The following is a 22,500-nucleotide window of genomic DNA, read 5'->3' on the forward strand; positions in this document are numbered from 1 at the left end:
GAAACATAATAAAGATATGAAAACATTTATTCCAGAAACATCATGAAGATATGAAAACACAGGCTACCGATATGAAAACATTTATTCCAGAAACATCATGAAGATATGAAAACACAGGCTACCGCTTATCTGTCAAATATTATCTTATATATATCTGGCTCCAAAATTGACAGATGTTGCCCACCCGCTCAAAGGCGCTGGATAACACCTCATGACGCCAGATCAACGCAACCAATCAAAAAAATAGGTAGCGTCAACTAACTGTCATTTGAGTTGTTGCTTACCCTGAATTGTTACTTCACGGTAAGTAACTGAGGTCATGCTCAACCAAGGTGTTGCACCAGATACCATGAAAAGTATCCGTTGATCTCGAGGGGAAAAAGTGTTATTCGTTCTTCAAACGAGCTTTGGCGCGCGCTACCCGCGTTGGAACTCGGCGCTGCGGTCTCCCCTACCTACCTCGTCCCCACCCGGGGCGGACAAACAGTTTTTCAGGAAGAAGGTGGATGTCTCCCCTATACTTCTGATCCCCTACCTATCCAGCCCCCACCCGGGGCGGACAAACATTTTTTCAGGAGGAGGATGGATGCCTCCCCTACCCTCCCGATCCCCTACCTACCCCGTCCCCACCCTGGGCGGACAAAAAGGTTTGCAGGAGGGGGGTGGATGTCTCCCCTACCTTCCCGATCCCCTACCTATCCCGCCCCAGGTGTTTGCAGGAGTTGGGCAGATGTCTCCCCTACACTCCCGATCCCCTACCTACCCTGCCCCCCCCCCCCGGGACAGACAAACAGGTTTGCAGGAGGAGGGTGGATGTCTCCCCCTCCTGACCCCCTACCTACCCCGCTCCCACCCATGGCGGGCAAACCGGTTTGCAGGAGAAAGGTGGATGTCTCCCCTACCTTCCCGTTCCCCTACCTAACCCGCCCCCACCCAGGGCGGACAAACCAGTTTGCAGAGGAGGGTGGATGTCTCCCCTACCCTCCCGTTCCCCTACCTACGCCGCCCCTACCTGGGGTGGACAAACCAGTTTAGAGGGGGAGGGTGGCTGTGTCACGTCTCCCTACTGTCACCCGGGGGAGGACAAACAAGATGCACTCGGCCTTATTATAGATAGCTTATTCATTGAAGATGACTGTAACGAAACTCATTAGCGGCTTGCCGAGGATTCTTCAACAAATAAACTTCTGACTAAGTTGTAAACAATTTCACAGAAGTGTGATATTGCGCTCCTCTCGACGCCGTCAAGATAACAGCGGTCAAAATTATATTGTTGTTTTTTGTAGTTTGTTGTTATTTTAAAACCACACCTTCACTGAAGTTACTTTATTAATGATAGTTGAGACTTTCTGAAGTAGAAATGTTTTTTTTTTCTTTCGAGTGTTTCGTTGTAATATCTGTTGTTGAAGTGTTTTAACTATTTCATTTATTTCTTCTTTTTAGGTTCCATTTTGTTACTCTTTTCATTAGTTCCTCGCTGGGCTAGCGGGTTCCGTTCTCAGCTACCAATCTGTTGGTCGCAAGTTCGAATCTCCGACCGGCCAGTGAAGAACAAGAGGAATTTGTTTCTGGTGATAGAAATTCATTTCTCGCTATAATGTGGTTCGGATTCCACAATAAGCTGTAGGTCCCGTTGCTAGGTAACCAATTGGTTCTTAGCCACGTAAAAATAAATCTAATCCTTCGGGCCAGCCCTAGGAGAGCTGTTAATCAGTTGAGTGGTCTGGTTAAACTAAGATATACTTAACTTTTACCCTTTTCATTTTGGTTTTCAGTTTTCTGTAAAAGAAAACTACTGAGATGGCCGCTTGTCTGTCCGTCCGCACGTTTCCTCTCCGCCCTCGGACATTAAAAACTACCGAAGCTAGAGGGCTGCAAATTGGTAGGTTGATCATCCACCCTCCAATAATCAAACATACCAAGTTGCAGCCCTGTAGCCTCAGTAGTTTTTATTTTATTTAAGATTAAAGTTAGCCGTGGTCGTGCGTCTGGTACCGCTATAGGTACCAAAAACACAGGCCACCACCGGACCGTGGCTGAAAGTTTCATGGGCCGCAGCTAAGAGTTTCATGGGCCGTAGCCTTAAGTTTCATACAACATTATACGCTGTACAGGAAACTCAATTGCGCCGAAGAAACTTGGGGCATTTTTAACTTGTTATTTCTTAAACACACATGAGATTATACTAACTAGTGGAATGAAGCCTAGGAGGTAAAAGTGTTGGAGGAACGCTGAAGTAAGTCTCATACGAATCATGTCATGCTCCAAACCCCTTTCTCAAATATCTGAAGAAGCAATCCACAGAGATGAACAAGAATGTAATTTTATATCTATGATTTTGGAGAATTCCTTAATACAGTTTTTATAAGTTCTAGGGTTGTGGAGCCTCTCTTAATCTTCCATGGATATATAGCCGTTTGCGTGACGTATTTCGCTTTAATTTCACCAAAACTAACGCATCCTTCAAAATTATGACGTCCAAAGAACTTAATGGAAGAATATTTCCAAGCGAGTGATCAAATTATTTTTAATCCAAGAGCCTCGATTTTTCAAAATATATCTAATAATGCGAGCATGTGTGTGTGTGTGTTGTGTGTGTGTGTGTGTGTGTGTGTATGAGAGAGAGAGGGGGAGAGAGAGATATTTCCTCGGTAGTCACTCGACAATAAGACCAATAATGTCGCTGTAATGTTCACAGTTCATCGTCTAAGGTTTGCAAATGTCTCATATCGCTCATCAAAAAACTGATTGCGTATTTTTCGAGCTAGCAGTCTCTTCCACCTTCATTGCATTTGGTCCACCAATGCCAAGCAATGCCCTCCCATAGCAGAGGAAGGCAGGCTTAACTACTGCTCCCAAAAACAGTGACCGCACTGGGGTTTGATTTTTGAAGCCAGGTAGAGGCCAGGCAGTGCTAATACGAGTGGGTAGTGGGCAATGGGGAGACAATTCAAGGCCACGACTTGCTTTTCCATTCAAATCTTCCCTTTCATTTTCTTCGTGACTGATTCTTTTTCACCGTCGAAGATTTAATAAGTTACATTCCCCATTAATAGTTTGAACCTTCTTCAAGTGGTCTATCATGATAATAGCCTCAGAATTCCCTTACACCGAGGCCATTATCTTGTTAGCAAATGCCAGTTACTTGAATCATTTAGACGATGTCAAACCCTTGTGTTTCCATTGCTTGCCTGGAATCTTGGATTCAGATGCAAAGTGGTGACCTCATATCTGATCCTGTGTTACTGATTTTCTGTAAGAGATGCGTCAAAATCGACCTGCAAAGCTCTAGCCTACTAGCCATTTCAGGGACTGCAAGTCATCGTTTTTCTCAAATAGCTTTCAAACTAATTATTTGATCGAAATGGTACTTTGACACAGTGTACAAGACACCTCCCGCTAATTTTTGGTAATATAGTGCATTGTCAAATGGTTTTAATTAAGGTGTTTACTCTTGACTTACATGGTGTTGCCAAGCATCGCCAAACTATGCATTCGAACGTCCTTAATCCCCATCCCGTCCCCTCCTCATCCCTCCCTCAACCCACTTGCCTGGCCTCCCCATCTCCGCCCCCTTTGCCTGTCTATGGGGGACAGCGGACGTTCGATTGCGTAGTTTAGGGCTGCTGACTCATGTGACTTTGCCTTTAAGTCAAGAGTAAACGCCTTAACAAACACCATTTGACAATGCACTATATTACCAAAAATTAGCGGGAGGTGTCTTGTACACTGTGTTCGACCAAATAATTAGCTTGAAAGATATTTGAGAAAAACGATGACTCGCGGTCTCTAAAATGGATAGTAGTCAGCTCCCATTGAAATGATAGGATTTGTGCAACCCCGTTCTTGCAAGCACCTTCCTCATCCACAAAATATCAATCTAAATAGTGCACGCTAAGCCAGCACTAATGCCCTCGGATATCTGCAAAGTGAATGGCACCCGCTTGCTCTTTGGAAGTTGCTGTTTTTTAACGCCTCGACTGGGGGCATGTGTTTGGCCCCTGGGCCATTTGATTTCAGCAGCCGACTTCTTAATGATCAAATGTTAACGGTGGTCATGCTTCTTTTTGCAGGTACATACCTCCATTTCGAGATTTTTTTTTCTTTTTTTGCACCTATTAACTTTTAGTATCGCCTGCAATGTGATAGATGTAAATAATAAACTTTGTGTGCATATTGTAAAAGAGGCTGTGTAATATGATGTCGAACCAGTGCAAGTTATTTATTTTTTCTGCGACAGGCTAACTTTGTGGAATGACTATCGAGTTGACCTTTGTTCCTACTTTAGAAATAATTCATACATGTAATACTTCCAGTTACACTGGCAGTCGTTTAATATTCGACAAAATAGAGATAAAGAGAGCGAGAGGATGGGAAATTATTTCAGTACTGTACTGTACAGACCAACATTTTGTCTTTTAAATAGCTAATTAGCAACAGCTCTCCCCAAGAGTCAAAATCTACAGAGCCTAATCTTCAATTTCCGTTTGGGCTTCAACCTTCACAAAGGGAAATGTGACGGAGGTTCATATTCCAAGACCCAATTATAGAGGCACTTGGTGGTTCTAGAGCGGCAGGCTGCTGTTTTGATCCTTTTCCGCCCGTGGAAACAAGACAGACAGAGGGACGAAGGCTTAGTGATGCAACTCGTGACATAATGAAGAGTAGAAAATAAACACAGAGGAGAGGAGAGGAGAGGAGAGGAGAAGATAGACACGCGCATGCTTGAGCCGTGCGCGTGTGAGCGAGAGGAAAAACAAGCTGCTGGGATATTCCCACTCCATTTGTCTCTTGAGTCTAACCCCTTGCGAACGTAGGACTCTGAGTCACGCTGTACGGGACGGCATTCGCCTATTTTGGACAGTTCCGCGGAAGTATCCTTTTCTCTCTGTGTGTTTACCATCACGCGCTTTCGTGCTTCTGTGGGAGTTTATACTGAGGACTGCTTAAAAGGTAAGGAGCGCCCAAAAAATCTCACCGTGACAAGATTAAAAAATTTACACTTTACGGGCAGTGGAAGTCTGCGAGGTTGGAAGTTCAAGTTCAGTCCTCAAAGTTATGATTTTATTCGCAGGATTACGCTCTCTCTCTCTCTCTCTCTCTCTCTCTCTCTCTCTCTCTCTCTCTCTCTCTATTTAAAGATAATAGGTGTGAGCACGATTGCGTTTCTTACCTTATGAAAATTACTTTCTCTCTGTTATGATATATATATATATATATATATATATATATATATATATATATATATATATATATATATATATATATATATATTACAACTTCTTTCTCACTTGATGCGTGTAAAACCAGAACCTTGGATAGATTGCCCACAAAATTTCATAAAGTCGTAAGTACTGTACTTAATAACTGATTATATGCTTCATTATATCACTAGATAACTGTACGGTCACAGGCATACCCATTATTTCCATTTATGCTAGTATTACCGTGTCTTTAATAATGACTTTTGCAATCCACGTGCTTCCAGACATTTTCCGTAATGCTTCTCAACAGATGCAAATGAGACGCATCTTTTCTTATTGCAAACATGTTGGCTCCAAAGTTATCTAGAGTACTTTCAAATTCTGGTGCCGAATACAAATCACAGAAAAACTGTACGGATGCCGTGATAACATCCACGCAAATTTTCATTTCGTAGGAGCTGCTAGCTCAACAAATGATCCCAGCTGTGGCTTAAGGGTAAAATTCCTCTTTTCTTGAAGGAATAAATAACTGTGTCTCTCGCCTGTTTAAGGTACAGGTGCCTAGCAAAATTCTAGACATGTTTTCAATGTAAATATCCGTCAAATATAAAGCTCCAATATAGTAAGGGATGGAATGGAATATAGAGTTTAGGCGAAGGGCCAAGCACTGGGACCTATGAGTCTATTCAGCGCTGGAAAGGAAACAGCGAGTAGGTAAGTTTGAAAGGTGTAACTGGAGGAAAACCTCGCAGTTGCACTATGAAATAATTGTTAGGAGAAGGTGGATGGCAAGATGGAAGAAAGGTAGTGTGAATGGAGGTACAATAATATGAATAAAAGGGGTTGCAGCCAGGGGCCGAAGGGATGCTGCAAAGAGCCTTTAGTAATGCCAGCAGTGCATCCCTACGGGGTCCAATATCGTAAGGGATGGGGTATTGCTTCTAAGGAGAGTTTGCTTTGCTGAAGTGTATTTCCAATTCAGTAACATCCTTATCTGTTCCTTAAGTAACTGTTCGCTGGTATTCTTTGTTTTCTATATAATATTGCTGCACATGAGCAAATATCCGCACAGCTGCCTCCTCGTTCTTAATCATTACAATTCTACCAGTTCCTCAATACACTTATGGGATATGACAGAAGATTCAATTTTCATGCCATATATTACTGAGCATTGATGTGGTCAATTCTGCTGTCTCCTAATCCAGGTTCCATGTAAACAGGTTAACAGGTTCACCTTATTTTGTGGATTACCTGTACATATTAATATTTTCCATACAGGAACATGAAGTGCTACGTGAGGTTCATTTTTTTTTTTTTTTTTTTGGCCCTTGGTGACTTATTTCCGTAAGTAGCCTTTCTTCGTATTGCACACGTTTGGATGGAGCAAGTTTGTGTCTGTCACCAATAAACTGAAACAGAATGATATTAAGAATTTTGCTAAAATTGAGCTGGTCTGGTCTGAGTTTTCAAAAGACCCAGCTCCAGTATCTTGACATCTTGGTACGAAGGCCATCACACCTACGATATAGCTTGTGTTTTTAGTTTTCTGTAAAAGAAAACTACTGAGATGGCTTTGTTTATCCGTCCGTACTTTTTCTGTCCGCCCTCAGACCTTAAAAACTACTGAGGCTAGAGGGCTGCAAATTGATACTGAGGCTAGAGGGCTGCAAATTGATATGTTCATCATCCACCCTCCAGTCATCAAATATACCAAATTGCAGCCCTCTAGCCTTAGTAGTTTTTATTCTATTTAAGGTTAAATTTAGCTTTGATAGTGCGTCTGGCAACGCTAAAGGACATGCTAAGTTTCACGGGCCGCGGCTCATACAGCATTATACGCTGTACAGAAAACTTGATTGCGTCTTAGAAACTTCGGCGCATTTTTGCTTGTTTTATTTGATGCTGGTAAATGTGGCAACCTCTATCAGCAAACAATCAGGATTGCTACAAGAAAAAAGTTGTACCAGCCCTGCTTATACCAGCATCACATAAAGTTTCTTCTTTTCCTGAATTCAGCATTAGAAATTTATGGTCGAGAGTTCCAAGGTATTTCTATGCAATATGATATCCCCAGTCCTAAGCACAACAGTTACATTATCTTAGACCTAATACAATTCCATATATAGCTTCTCACAAGTGACAAAACGGTATTTTTTTCCCCACCTTATGGGAAGCTTAAATACGGTAGTCTACTGATGCCTGCACCACATCTACATTACCTTGGGACCTCTCGAAAAATGATCTGTATTCTATAACAGTACCTTGTGTTTCCTCCTAAAAAAATTATCTATATTCCATAACAGTAGCTTGAGTTTCTTCCTGAGTCTTGAGTTTCTTCTTCTGACAAAAATAGTTCTATATTCTTGTGTTCTTCCTAACAAAAATTATCTATATTCTACAGCAGTACCTTGTCAGTACCTTGTCTTTCTTCCTAACACAAATTATCTATATTCTATAGCAGTAGCTTGTCTTTCTTCCTAACAAAAATTATCTATATTCTATAGCAGTAGCTTGTGTTTCTTCCTAACAAAAATTATCTACATTGTCTTTCTTCTAACCAAAATAATCTATATTCTATAACAGTTATTTCTTCCTAAAAAAATTATCTATATTCTATAACAGAAGCTTGAGTTTCTTCCTTACTAAAATTATCTATATTCTATAGCAGTAGCTTGTCTTTCTTCCTAAAAAAATTATCTATATTCTATAGCAGTAGCTTGTGTTTCTTCCTAACAAAAATTATCTACATTCTATAGCAGTAGCTTGTGTTTCTTCCTAACCAAAATAATCTATATTCTATAACAGTGGCTTGTGTTTCTTCCTAAAAAAATTATCTATATTCTATAACAGAAGCTTGAGTTTCTTCCTTACTAAAATTATCTATATTCTATAACAGTAACTTGTGTTTCTTTCTAAAAAAAATTATCTATATTCTATAACAGTAGCTTGTGTTTCTTCCTAAAACAATTATTTATATTCTGTAAGAGTAGCTTGTGTTCTTCCTAAAAAAAATTAGCTATATTCTATAACAGTGCCTTCAGTTTCTTCCTACAGAAATTGGCTTGTGCTTCTTCATAAAAAATTATGTATATCCTATAAGAGTAGCTTGTCTTTCTTCCTAAAAAAATATATATATTCTATAACAGTAGCTTGAGTTTCTTACTAAAAAAATGAGCTGCTGCCTCTTCCTAACAAATTATCTATATTCTGTAACAGTAGCTTGTGTTTCTTCCTAAAAATTATCTATATTCTATAACAGTAGCTTGCATTTCTTCCTAAAAAAATCTATATTCTATAAGAGTAACTTGCGTTTCTTCCTAGAAAAATTATCTATAATCTATAACAGCGGCTTGTGGTTCTTCCTAAAACAATTATTTATGTTCTATAACAGTAGCTTGAATTTCACCCCAAAAAAATTATCTATATTCTATAACAGTAGCTTGAGTTTCTTCCTAAATAAATTGGCTTGTGCTTCTTCGTAAAAAAATTATCTACAGTATATCCTATAACAGTACCTCGTGTTTCTTCCTAAAAAAAATTATCTATATTCTATAACAGACCTTCAGTTTCTTCCTAAAAAAAATTAGCTTGTGCTTCTTCCTAACAAATTATCTATATTCTATAACAGTCCCTTCAGTTTCTTCCTAAAAAAAATGAGCTTGTGCTTCTTCCTAACAAATTATCTATATTCTATAACAGTAGCCTGTGTTTCTTATTAAAAATTATATATATTCTATAACAGTAGCTTGTGTTTCTTCCTAAAAAAATATCTATATTTTAGAGCAGTAACTCGTGTTTCTTCCTAAAAAAATTATCTATATTCTATAACAGTACCTTGAGTTTCTTCCTAAAAATATTATCTATATTCTATAACAGTAGCTGTCTTTCTCCCTAAAAAAATTATCTATATTCTATAACAATAGCTTGTGTTTCTTCCTAAAAAAATGATCTACATTCTATAACAGCAGCTTGAGTTTCTTCCTAAAAAGAATTATCTATATTTTATAACAATTGCTTGAGTTTCTTCCTAAAAAAACTATCTATCATCTATAGCAGTAGCTTGTGTTTCTTTCTTAAAAAATTATCTATATTCTATAACAGTTGCTTGTGTTTCGTCATAAAAAAATTATCTATATTCTATAACAATAGCCTGTGCTTCTTCCTAAAAATATTATCTATATTCTACAACAGTAGCCCGCGTTTCTTCCGAAAAAAATTATCTATATTCTATAACAGTAGCTTGTGTTTCTTCCTAAGAAACTTATCTACATTTTATAGCAATAGCTTGTGTTTTTTCCTAAAAAATTATCTGCATTTCATAGCAGTAGCTTGAGTTTCTTAAAAAAAAAATTATCTATATTTTATAACAGTTTCTTGAGTTTTTGCCTAAAAACATTATCTATATTCTATAGCAGAAGCTTGTGTTTCTGTTTAAGAAAATTATCTATATTCTATAACAGTAGCTTGTGTTTCTTCCTAAAAAAATCTATATTCTATAGCAGTAGCTTGTGTTTCTTCCTAAAAAAAATTATCTATATTCTAGAGCAGTAGCTTGTGTTTCTTTCCCCAAAAAATTATCTATAATCTATAACAGAAGCTTGTGTTTCTTCCTATAACATTATCTATATTCTAAAACAGTAGCTTGTGTTTCTTCCTAAAAAAATTAACTATATTCTATAACAGTAGTTGTTTTTTCTTTCTAAAAAAATTATTTATATTCTATAGCAGTGGCTTGTTTTTTTCCTAAAATAATTATCTATATTATTTAACAGTAGGTTGAGTTTCTTCTTAAAAAAATATATTCTGAAACAGTAGCTTGTGTTTCTTCCTAAAAATTATCTGTGCTTCTATAACAGTAACTTGTGTTTTTTTCTGAAAAAATTATATATCTTCTATAAGAGTAGCTTGTGTTTCTTCCTAAAAAAAATTATCTATATCCTGTAACAGTAGCTTGTGTTTTTTCCTAAAAAATTGCCTATAGTTAGAACAAAAGCTTGTGTTTCTTCCTAAAAAAAAAAAGTACCTGTATTCTATAACAGTAACTTGAATTTTTCCTAAAAAAATATTCAAATTCTATAGCAGTAGCTTTTGTTTCTTCCTAAAAAAAATCATCTATACTCTATAGCAGTAGCCTGAGTTTCTGGCTATAAAAATTTTCTATATTCTATAACAATAGCTTGTGCTTTTTCCTAAAAGAATTATCTACATTCTATAACAGTAGCTTGTGTTTCTTCCTAAAAAAATATCTACATTCTATAGCAGTAGCTTGTGTTTCGTCCTAAAAAATTATCTATATTCTATATCAGTAGCTTGGGTTTTTGCCTAAGAAGATTATCTATATTCTATAACAGTAGCTTTAGTTACTTCCTAAAAAATTATCAATATTCTATAACAGTAGCTTGTGTTTCTTCCTATAAAAATTATCTATATTCTATAACAGTAGCTTGTGTTTTTTCGTAAAAAATTATCTATATTCTATAACAGTAGCTTGTGTTTCTTCATATAAAAATTAGTAGCTTGTGTTTCTTCATAAAAAAAATTATCTATATTCTATAACAGTAGCTTTGGTTTCTTCCTAAAATTATCTATATTCTATAACAGTAGATTGAGTTTCTTCCTAAAAAAATTATATATATTCTATAAAGTAGCTTGTGTTTCTTACTAAAAAATTATCTGTATTCTATAGCATTAGCCTGTGTTTCTTCCTAAAAAAACTATTTATACTATATAACAGTAGCTTGTGTCCCTTCTTAAAAAAATTATCTATATTCTATAACAACAGCTTGTGTTTCTTCCTAAAAAAATTATCTATATTCTGTAACAGTAGCTTGAGTTTCTTCCTAAAAAAATTATCTATATTCTATTACAGTAGCTTGTGTTTCTTCCTATAAAAATTATCTATATTCTATAACAGTAGCTTGCGTTTCTTCCTAAAAGAATTATCTATATTCTATAACAGTAGCTTGAGTTTCTTCCTAAAAAAATTATCTATGGTACATAACAGTATCTTGTGTTTCTTCCTAAAACAATTATCTATAGTCTATAACAGTAGCTTGTGTTCCTTATTAAAACAATTATCTACATTCTATAGCAGTAGCTTGGGTTTCTTCCTAAAAAAATGATCTATATTCTGTAACACTAATTTATGTTTCTTCTTAAAAAAATTATCTATATTTTATAACAGTAGCTTGTGCTTCTTCCTAAAACAATTATCTATATTATATAACAGTAGTCTCAGTTTCTTCCTAAAAAAATTCTCTATTTTCTATAACAGAAGCTTGTGTGTCTCCTAAAAAAAAATTTTCTATATTCTATAACAGTAGCTTGAGTTTTTTAATAAAAAATTATCTATGTTCTATAACAGTAGCTTCAGTTTCTTCCTGAAAAAATTCGCTATTTTCTATAACAGTAGCTTTGTGTTTCTTCCTAAAAAATATCAGCTATCTTCTATAACAGTAGCTTGTCGTTCTTCCTAAAAAAATTATGTATATTCTATAGTAGTAGCTTGTCTCTCTTCCTAAAAAAATTATCTATATTCTATAACACTAACTTGTGTTTCTTCCCCAAAAAATTATGTACGTTCTATAACAGTAGCTTGCGTTTCTGCCTAAAAAAATTATCTATATTCTATAACAGTAGCTTGTGTTCCTTCCTATAACAATTATCTATATTCTATAGCAGTAGCTTGTGTTTCTTCCTAACAAAAATTATCTATATTCTATAGCAGTAGCTTGCTTTTCTTCCTAAAAAAAATTATCTATATTCTATAACAGTAGCTTGTCTTTCTTCCTATAAAAATTATTTATATTCTATAACAGTAGCATGCGTTTCTTCCCAAAAAAATTATCTATATTCTATAACAGTAGCTTGTGTTTCTTCCTACAAAAATTACCTTTATTCTATAACAGTAGCTTGTGTTTCTTCCTAACCAAAATTATCTATTTTCTATAACAGCAGGTTGTGTTTCTTTCTAGAAAAATTATCTATATTCTGTAGCAGTAGCTTGTGTTTCTTCATAAAAAATTATCTATATTCTATAACAGTAGCTTGAGTTTTTGCCTAAAAAATTATCTATTTTCTATAACAGTACCTTGTGATTCTTCCAAAGAAAAATGATCTAATTCTAAAACTGTGGCTTGAGTTTCTGCCTAAAAAATTATCTACACTATATTCTACAGCAGTAGCTTGTGTTTCTTCCTAAAAAAAATTATCTATATTCTATAACAGTAGCTTGTGTTTCTTCCTAAAAAAAATTATCTATATTCTATAACAGTAGCTTGTGTTTCTTCCTAAAATAATTATATATATTCTAAAACAGTAGCTTGGGTGTCTTCCTAAAAAAAATTGTCTATATTCTGACACGAGTTTCATCCCAATGGAATGGAAAACAGGGTTTAGGCCAAAGGCAAAGCACTGGGACCTATGAGGTCATTTCGCGCTGGAAAGGAAATTGAGAGTAGGTAGGGTCGAAAGGTGTTGCAGGAGGAAAACCTGGCAGTTGCTCTATGAAATAATTGTTAGGAGAGGGTGGATAGCTGGATGGAAGAAAGGTAATACGAATGGAGGTACAGTAAAAGGAGTGAAAGGCAGTTTCATCCCAATGATAAATTGGCTCTCCTGTTGATATTTTTCATGTTATGTATTTAAACCTCATCTTTTATTAATATAGTCTGATTAAATTTCATTTTATACATTCGTGTTTTTTTTTTTATTTATTTGCTATACATTTATGAAACTTACCCTTATGGTATTGTGCTTTTCCACTAAGATTAGTGAAAAGATTCGAGGTTTATTAGCATATATTAATGGAATACAATACTTGAATGCACTTCTGCAGAATGTTTTCTTTAGCATATTTCTTAATGAAAGTAAAATATTTTATTAATATCATAAACTAACAAGTAAAAAATGCGCCGAAGTTTCTTTGGCGCAATCGAGTTTTCTGTACAGCTGCTACAGCGTATAATTAAGGCCACCGAAAATAGATCTATCTTTTGGTGGTCTCGGTATAACACTGTATGAGCCGCGGCCCATGAAACTTTAACCACGGCCCGATGGTTGCCTATCCTATATCGTTGCCAGAACCACGATTATGGCTAACTTTAACCTTAGGTAAAGTAAAAAATACTGAGGCTAGAGTGCTGCAATTTGGTATGTTTGATGATTGAAGGGTGGATGATCAACATACCAATTTGCAGCCTTCCAGCCTCAGTAGTGTTTAAGATCTGAGGGCGGACAGAAAAAGTGCGGACACAATAAAGTGCGGACGGACGGACAAAGCCGGCACAATAGTTTTCCTTTACAGAAAACTAAAAACTCACATGCAATTACGCTTTGAAATAGGACCAAAGAAACCAGTTATTACAGAAGAAAAGCAAATGGGGCAAAGTTCTAAAATAACGTTATTGCTAACAATAACAGCCTTATAAAAATAACATCTGAAAAGCTAAACTTTTCCTATTTAAGAAAAGCGATATCTGTTGAATAGCATGGACCTTTAATTAAATACGATAAAGAGTGATCGGTTAAAAAAATATTTTGTATCAGAACACACACTTTAGCAGTCATCAATAATCACATAACAAGGAATACAGCGTACTTCTTCACTCCTAATTGATGTGTTAACCATTTATATACATTAAGTGTTTATATACGTTAAGAATGAAAGTATTAACCGTTTTGCACAAACTAGTGTAAACAGAATGACTGCGTGGGCATGACAAAGTTACCTCAGTTCAGCAGTAGCTTTCCCGGAGCATCCCTCCGAATTATAGTTACTGAGGGGCGTCTGTACGACGATACCCTGGGCTAAAAGAGTATCTTTCAGTGGACGTTCAGAATACTCTCGACGAAAAGGGTAAGGAGCAAGTCGCTGATTCATAATGTCGCCCTAATCTCAACAGGTCTTCTATATTCTTTTCATCTAAGTTCCAATTTGACTTTCTCATTTGCGACCTTCTACATAAGAGGAAAGAGAGAGTCGCCTAAATTATGCACATGAAAATTTCATATCTACATTACAACTCCTATATATATGTTCTGGATCACATGGTGACACCAAAGAGGGAATGACGGGTAAAAATCTATAAGCATAAGTAAGTTTTCTTTGCTGATAATACCTGAAATTTCATATCTACATTATACCTTCCATAGCTTGGTTCCAGGACAAGGTGAATCCGAAGAGAGAAGAAAGGGCAAAATCCATAACTATGATTAAGTTTCCTTTTCTGATATAAATCCACAACATGGATAATACCTGTCAGTTCAGGATCAAAGTTTTTTGGGGCATGAATCAAAGATAGTAATGCGTCAAGCATCTGAACTTTTATCTTGGAATTTTTCAAAAGATCTTCAACATGAAAAATAAAATCTCATGTGTTGAAATTATCTGTCCGTGCCTACGAACATCTGCACAACAAGCACTCATAGTTACACATTCACACATATGCGTTTGTACAATTCTATGTGCTTGGAATATATTCCAGTATAATGAAAGCTCCCTCTTTCATTTCACTGGAAGTTGTTCGGTGGAATGAATTTTAAAGACGCAGTGCAATGCTGGCACAAAGAAGCCACGGGTTCGAATCTACACAATTACCTTCATGAGCATTTTCCTCATTTAGTAATAGTTTTTTATAGTTTTTAATGTATATAGGGGTAACTGTGCTACACACACACATATGTATTAAAAATTAATTATAAGGACATAACTGGTCCCCCTTAAATCACAGACAGTGTCAATCATATCCAGGCACTCTCAAACTGTAATAACAATCTAAAACATATAAAATTAAAATAAGTCAAGGATAAAAGAAAGCCATGCAGATTGATGCGATAATGGAAGGGGCTCACATCAGTTTGAGAGTGCCTGGATATGATTGACACTGTCTATGATTTAAGGGGACCAGTTATGTCCTTATAATTAATTTTTAATACATATGTGTGTGTGTGTGTGTGTAGCACAGTTACCCCTATATACATTAAAAACTATAAAAAAAAAACTATTACTCCTCTCACCCATTCATATGGAACCTTTCCGTCATCCAGACATACCTTACATACCCTGGTCAGCTACTCATTTCCAACTAAACTACCATTCTTCAGCATCATACTTGTAACTGCATCAACTCGTGACCCAATTAGCTGATGGGATTACAAGTGAGATGCTGAGGTATGGTGGTTTAGGTTGAACTTTTTAACAACCAGGATATGCAAGGTATATCTGGATGACAGAAAGGTTCCAAAATAATAGGTGAGTGGTAATAGTTTTTTATGTAGATAATAGTAATGGTAAAAAAAAGAATTATGGGGACATAATGTCACTCAGCATACCATGGAATGTACACGATACAATTGTCATAGAGAAGTAAAGCAGATGACAGACTGAGCGACAGGCAAAAAGCAGTCAGGATATAGTGACAGTCAACTGTTTTTTATGAAAAAGAGAAGTTCGAGGATGTAAAGAAAAACTGTAAGTGGCATAATGTGACCTTGAAAAAGCTAATGATAGTATAATATGGATGATGATAAACTTAAAAGATAAAGAAAATAAATTGACTAAAAGATTCTGTAATAAAGTAAAGAGTGACAGAATATGCAGAAGAGAAAGTTACTAGTTTGCTGTAAAAGTGGGTCTTAGAAAGGATGTGTTATGTCCCCCTGGTATGAAGTTGTATAAGGAAATCAGCAATGAATGTAATGTTGAATGGCTGATGTTAGCATATGATTCAGTACTTATATGCAATAGTAAAAAGAAACTGCACAAACCATGGAAAGAGTTTGAAATTATTAAAAAAAAAAAAAAAAAAAAAAAGGAGTTGAGAGCAATTGTGACAACAGGTGGGTTATGAAGGTAATGAAAACCAGGACAAGGAAGTTGGAACAATAAACGTTCATACAGAAGGCAGAAAAAAACCAGTTGATACATCTAGGTAATATAGAGTCAATGTAATGGATGATGGTAAGATGAGAAAAGCAGCGAGTCGCACAATATGCAAAACAAGAAAGGCAGCAGGGTATGTGCAAAAGATTTAGAGGACAACTGGAATGTTTTGAAAAATTAAGCCTAATCCCTATTTCTGCACATGCTCCTCGTCTATCATCTAACATCATCCGTCATATGTACTCACAAATACCTATATCAATCATCTGCATCCTTTCTTCCACCATCCTTACTGATATTCATCGTTCAATCTACTTGGTTTTCATTTACTCTCAAAACGGTAACCTTACTCTTGTTTACTCTGAACTTGCAAACACTTGCAGACTCTTTCCGTGGTTTCTGCAGTATCTGTTCACTCTCCTGTTCAAGTTCGGTGTCACCTGTAACTATCAGCCCATTCATATGTTCACGACCCGTTTTCTTATCCCACAACTCTAATCCAACATCAGACGCCCTAATTGAGCATCACAGTACGGGAATTTCCGTGAAAAATTTAAAGAAACAATTGTCTTATTGTTTCTACAAGTACCACACCCACTTAGCTGGCTTCTAAGTCTACACTGTGAACCATGCCTATCGCTACATAGGCTATGCCCAATGTCTATTGCAATTTTCTGAGCAACGTGCTCTGGCATGAGGGTACTACCCTTATATTCCCATGCTGTAACAGCAGGCCTACGTGCGTTTTCCATTCAAAGGAATCCTGTGGCTAATATGAAGAAAGGCTGAGACCAAATAGCTTCAGAATAATTCTTAAAATGGAAAACAGTATACTAAAATGCATTCTGTCCTTTTACATCATACTCATTTTTCATATTTCATAGAGAGACTGTCTTTGAGGAATAACGAAAGAAAAGACCACTTTTGTGGAGAGAAAACCGCAAAATTCCATCGCTTCACAAATGATAAAAGTGAACAGAAGATCCAGCATTTGTTGACCATACGTCATATCTCAATCCAAACCTCGACCTCCATCATTTTGATCATGGAGAGATTTTCTTTACCTAGAAAATACTCTCCCTATGAATTGACCGCCTGAAGTTTCATTTAGCGAGACATTTTATCAGATTGGACGTTCGTAAGACGAGGAGCGCTATATATTTTGAGGGTACAGAAAAAAAGAAATCAGGAAGGAAACGGATGAATGGCTTCTCCTATCGCAGGGCCCAACGTCTTTCAAAAAGATCGGTATTTGACCTGCTAAGAATGAGACTGATACATAGACTGATAAATCGTCACAGTAAGAGATGTGTGTGTGTATATATATATATATATATATATATATATATATATATATATATATATATATATATATATATATATATATATATATATATATATATATATATATATATATATATATATATATATATATATATATATATATATATATAAATATATATATATATATATATATATATATATATATATATATATAATATATATAGTCTATATAAATTGTCTCGCTAAACGAAACTTCACGTCCGTCCAGTCTGATAAAATTGTCTCGCTAATTCACTTCAGGGGGCCAATTCAGGAAGAGTCTTTTCTTGGTAAAGAAAATCTCTCCATAACCAAAATGACGGAGGTCGAGGTTTGGATTGAGATATGACGCTTGGTCAACAAATGCTGAATCTTCTGTCCACTTTTATATTTGACATGAAGAGGGTGAGGGACAAACAATATATATATATATATATATATATATATATATATATATATATATATATATATATATATATATATATATATTATATATATATATGTTTGTCCCTCACCCTCCTATATCAAATATATCTTTCCATGACTATCTAATATTCTTTATGAAAAGAGTTATAAGGAAAGTCAAGGAAAGGACCAGAAATAATGGTGGGAATTTTTCAAATAAGAGAGGGAACTTAAATGGCTTCTGGAATTACTGATATTTGCAAATGATCCAGTGTTGCTTGATGATAGTGACGAGAGGATGCAGAAACTAGGGAAGAGAGTTGGAAAGCGTCTGAAAGCAGAAAAAGTTGAAAATGAACGTTAGTAAGGGCAAATCCATTATAATAAACAAAGAATATTAGTAAATACGTGGAAGAATGGAAGTGGTTGATTCATACAAATTAGGGATAACTGAAAACAAGTAAAAAATGCGCCGAAGTGTCTTTGGCGCAATCGAGTTTTCTGAACAGCCGCTGCAGCGCATAATCAAGGTCACCGAAAACAGATCTATCTTTCGGTTGTCTCGGTATAATGCTGTATGAGCCGCGACCAACGAAACTTTTACCACGGCCCGGTGGTGGCCTTTCCTATAGCGTTGTCAGAAGCACGATTATGGCTAACTTTAACCTTAAATAAAATAAAAACTACTGAGGCTAGACGGCTGCAATTTGGTATGTTTGATGATTGAAGGGTGGTTGATCAACATACCAATTTGCAGACCCATAGCCTCAGTAGTTTTTAAGATCTGAGAGCGGACAGAAAAAGTGCGGACGGACAGACAAAGCCGGCAAATTAGTTTTCTTTTACAGAAAACTAAAACTATTGGCAAAATGACAGAAAAGACGAACTGCAACATAGGTGGATCGAGGAAGGGAAAAGAATCCCTACAAAAGGTTTAGAAGCGTTTGTAGCAGGGAAAAGTAGGAATGAATGAAGGAACTGTCGATCGAAGTCTCCTCAATACACGGTGTAGGTCTATACTGATTGTGAATGAGAACAAATCAATCTCACTGTTGAGATGAATTGTCTGATTAGTAGATGCCTAGTAAGAAAGGTTGCTATAACTTCCTTTTGCAACCTATGGGTCCAAAGGAAACTAATAGCATACATACACACAATAAGAAAATTATAGATAAAAAACTACATCAAGATGACTTTAGGTGGTTTGGTCATACAGAGAGAATACAGGCGACAGGAAAGCGGAAAATGTGAATAACTAGGAAGTCTTGTGAGGAAAGAAGACAAACAACTGATGAAGAGCCGGATAGCTCATGTGATGAAGGAGGTGTTGGAATGAAGAGCTTAAAAAGTCAGAAAGTATATCAATTTGATGGAGGCGAGAGGCGCGTCAGTCCTTCCTCTGCCTGAGAACATCAAAGAGAAGTTCTTTGCGTCAGCCAAGATTCTTTGGATTCATTCTTGATTCTTAACTGAAGTTAGAAAACAAGATTTTCTATTGGAGAAATTGGTTAACTAGGGTACTCTACACACGGATCGATTCTCAATAAATGGCTTAGGGTATCAAATGTGATCTCACTGGGACCCGATTTTTCATCCCCAATCTTGAAACCCGGGTCTCATGGGCCTCAATCATAGAGAGAGAGAGAGAGAGAGAGAGAGAGAGAGAGAGAGAGAGAGAGAGAGAGAGAGAGACTCTTGTAATATTTTTTTTTAAGCGGGAGGGAGAGAAAGCCTTTTGCAATATATTTTAGAGAGAGAGAGAGAGAGAGAGAGAGAGAGAGAGAGAGAGAGAGAGAGAGAGAGAGAGAGAGAGAGAGAGAGCCTTACCTTACAGTTCGTTCGGGTTGCCCCGGGTCCCTCAATGTGAGGCACCTCTGATGTCTACCAGAGAATTGTTAATGCATCTTCCGATATATTTTGCATCTTCCAGTCTTGGATGGTCTAGGATGCATCTTAGATATTTGTCGAGCTTATTCTTAAACACATCTATGCTCACTCCTGATGTGTTCCTCAGATGTGCTGGTAACGCATTGAATAGACGCTGCATTATCGATGCTGGTGCGTGGTGCATTAATGTCCTGTGTGCTTTTCTTAGTTTTCCTGGTACAGTTTTTGGCACTATTAATCTACCTCTGCTTGCTCTTTCCGATATTTTTAGCTCCATGATGTTTTCGGTAATTCCTTCTATCTGTTTCCATGCCTGCATTATCATGTAGTGTTCTCTTCTCCTTTTGAGACTATATAAATTTAAGAATTGTAGTCTTTCCCAGTAGCCAAGGTCCTTAACTTCTATTTTAGCTGTAAAGGACCTTTGTACATTCTCTATTTGTGCAATATCCTTTTGGTAGTGCTGGTACCATATTATATTGCAATATTCAAGTGGACTACGTACATAAGTTTTATACAGCATAATCATGTGTTCAGCTATTCTTGTTTTGAAGTGCATTTTGCCAATAGTATTGCTATTTGATCATTGCATATCATATTCCTATTCAACATAACACCAAGGTCTTTAACTTCTTCCTTATTTGTGATTGTCTCGTTATTAGGTCCTCTATATGCATATAGCATTCCTTCTTTATCACAGTAATTTATTGATTCAAATTTATCAGAGTTAAATACCATCCTTTTTACCTCTGCCCACTCATATATTTTATTTAGGTCTCTTTGTAGTTCATCACAAGTAATTTCTCTACTTATTCTTGTGTCATCAGCGAAACTTCTCACTACCGAGTCCTTAACATTACTGCCTATGTCTGCAATCATAATAACATACAGCAATACAGCTAACACTGTACCTTGTGGCACACCGGATATTACCTTAGCTTCATCCAATTTCTCATCGTTTGCAATCACTATCTGTTTTCTGTTTTGCAAAAATTCTTTTATCCATCTTCCTACTTTGTCCACAATATTATGTTTTCTAATTTTTTTTGCTAATATATTATGATCTACCTTGTCAAAAGCTTTTGCAAAGTCTATGTAAACCACAACTGTATCTTTTTCATTTATCATATTTTTGTATGTTTTCATGGTGGACTAACAGTTGGGTTTATGTACTTTTTCCGGGTACAAAACCATGTTGTCCTACATTAAACAAACCATTTTTCATTAAATGTTTCATTATATTTTTCTTCATTACCCTTTCATACACTTTCATAGTATGTGATGTTAGACTCACAGGTCTATAATTACTTGCCTCTAATCTTGATCCACTTTTGAAAATAGGGGTAATATATGCTAATTTATGTTCATCATAAATCTTGCCTGTATCTACACTTTGTCTTAATAATATTGGGAGCGGCTTTGCGATAGAATGAACTACTTTCTTTAACAAAATGGCAGGGATGCCGTCTGGTCTGGCTGCTGATCCATTTTTAATTTCATTAATAGCCTGCACAATATCGGCTTCATTAGTGTCTATGTCCGACAAATATTCACTATTTTCATCTCTTATTTCTGTATCATTATCTTCATTATCAATTCTAGGTGTAAATTCTCTCTTATATCTTTCTACTAATATGTTGCATATTTCCTTTTTTTCATTTGTTAACTGCCCTTCAATTCTTAGAGGGCCTATTTCTATTCTTCTTTTATTCATCTTTTTTGCATATGAGTAAAATATTTTGGGGTTTTGCTTGATGTTTTGTAGGGTCTTTTCTTCTAAGTCCCATTTTTCATTTTCTTTTGATTGTATAATCTTTTGTTCTGCATTTTCTATCTTAGTTTTTAGTTCCATGACTTTCCATGCATTCTTTTCTTTTGCAAGACCTTTTTTCCACTTTCTGATTTTCTGGAACAAGATCCTTCTGTCTCTTGGTATGCACGACTGATGTTTACTTTTCTTCTTCAATATATATTTATCCACTATTTTCTCTAATATTTTATATAATATATCCGTATTTACCTGTATATTATCACTTACAAATATGTTTTCCCAGTCTTTGTTTAATTCTTCATTTATTTCTGACCATTTTATATTCTTACTATAGAAATTGTATTTTCCATATCCTTCCCACTTTTTCGTCTCTTGCTTATCCCAGTTTTCACTTGCTGAACGGACTGTTAATTCTATGACATTATGGTCTGAAATATTCGTATTATACACTGTCATTTCGTTAACATAATTCACCTCGTTCACAAATACTAGGTCTAAAATATTATCCTTTCTTGTTGGCAGGATTTTTATTTGCTGAATGTTATGTTCTAGTAGCATATCTAAACAGCTTTTCAAATTGCCTCTTATCTTCTGCGCTACTATTACTTTTTTTTTATGTATAAATACAACCACAATCTCATTAATTTCTTTCTGTTCTTTTCCAATCTTTTCATCATATTGAAATGAAAGTTAAAAGTCTCCGGATAGGGGTATATTCCATTCTTTGTGATTTCTACATATATCATCTATTTTGTCTATTATTATGTCAAACTCTTTAGTATTAGGGGGTCTGTATATTACGATGTTTACTACAAATTCAAATTCTACCGCTATTAATTCACATTCTGCGTTACTACAGTATATTTCTCATAGATTTTTCCTTGATTTACGTCTCTCCCATATATCGTTATAAAATAACAATATATTCACCCTTGATTCCTGTTTTTTTCTATCTGATCTATAAGTTTGGAAACCCTTTATCTGATCATCATTATCAGTCTCTTAGGAGTACCAGGTTTGGGCGACAT

The 22,500-nt window shown here is 35.8% G+C and overlaps 1 protein-coding gene across 2 annotated transcripts in view; it reads left to right on the forward strand.

Annotated features, from left to right (window-relative positions):
* The first annotated feature begins 4,696 nt into the window (after nucleotides 1–4,696).
* LOC136829449 (rhodopsin, G0-coupled-like) overlaps nucleotides 4,697–22,500 on the forward strand; it is an 89,709-nt gene continuing 71,905 nt past the window's right edge. Inside the window, exon 1 of one of the 2 annotated variants that reach the window (XM_067088098.1) lies at nucleotides 4,697–4,953. The gene's annotated coding sequence lies outside the window, so the exon portion shown is untranslated. The remainder of the gene's footprint in view (nucleotides 4,954–22,500) is intronic. The other variant, XM_067088099.1, reaches the window with a different exon arrangement.

This window comes from Macrobrachium rosenbergii, chromosome 44 (genome assembly GCF_040412425.1).
Source record: "Macrobrachium rosenbergii isolate ZJJX-2024 chromosome 44, ASM4041242v1, whole genome shotgun sequence".
NCBI lineage: Eukaryota > Metazoa > Arthropoda > Malacostraca > Decapoda > Palaemonidae > Macrobrachium > Macrobrachium rosenbergii.